This window comes from Populus euphratica, unplaced genomic scaffold (genome assembly GCF_000495115.2).
Source record: "Populus euphratica unplaced genomic scaffold, PopEup_1.0 scaffold1758.1, whole genome shotgun sequence".
Classification (NCBI taxonomy): domain Eukaryota; kingdom Viridiplantae; phylum Streptophyta; class Magnoliopsida; order Malpighiales; family Salicaceae; genus Populus; species Populus euphratica.
Window position 1 is genome coordinate 1 of NW_011501573.1, and position 469 is coordinate 469.

Genomic DNA, 469 nt, shown 5'->3' on the forward strand with positions numbered 1-469 from the left:
AACTCGGTAAATAAATTTAGATTTAATAATTATGATTAAAACGGCGCATTAAATCTTACTAAAAATAAAAAAAATGATTTTATTTGTAAGTTGTAATATTTCAACTATTAAGGTTTTATAAACATTAATTTAATTATAATGGCAATCATGTAATAATTTTATAATTTTTGTTGATTGAGTTTTCACGCGCTCAACTTATTATATAAAAAGTTATAAACAATATCAACAATGATATCTCGACATGTAAAGTGTCGTTTCTGAATCTATAAAGAAAAGATGAAATCTCATTTTATAATAATAAAAAAAGTAAATGATATTTACATCTCACAAATACAAATAATATTATAATTTTTTAATAGTAAATGATGTTTTTACATATCAATCCTTTTTACACATCAATCCTTTAATCAAGATTGAGTATAGTATTTTTTTAATAGTAAATGATATTTGCATCTCACAAATACAAATG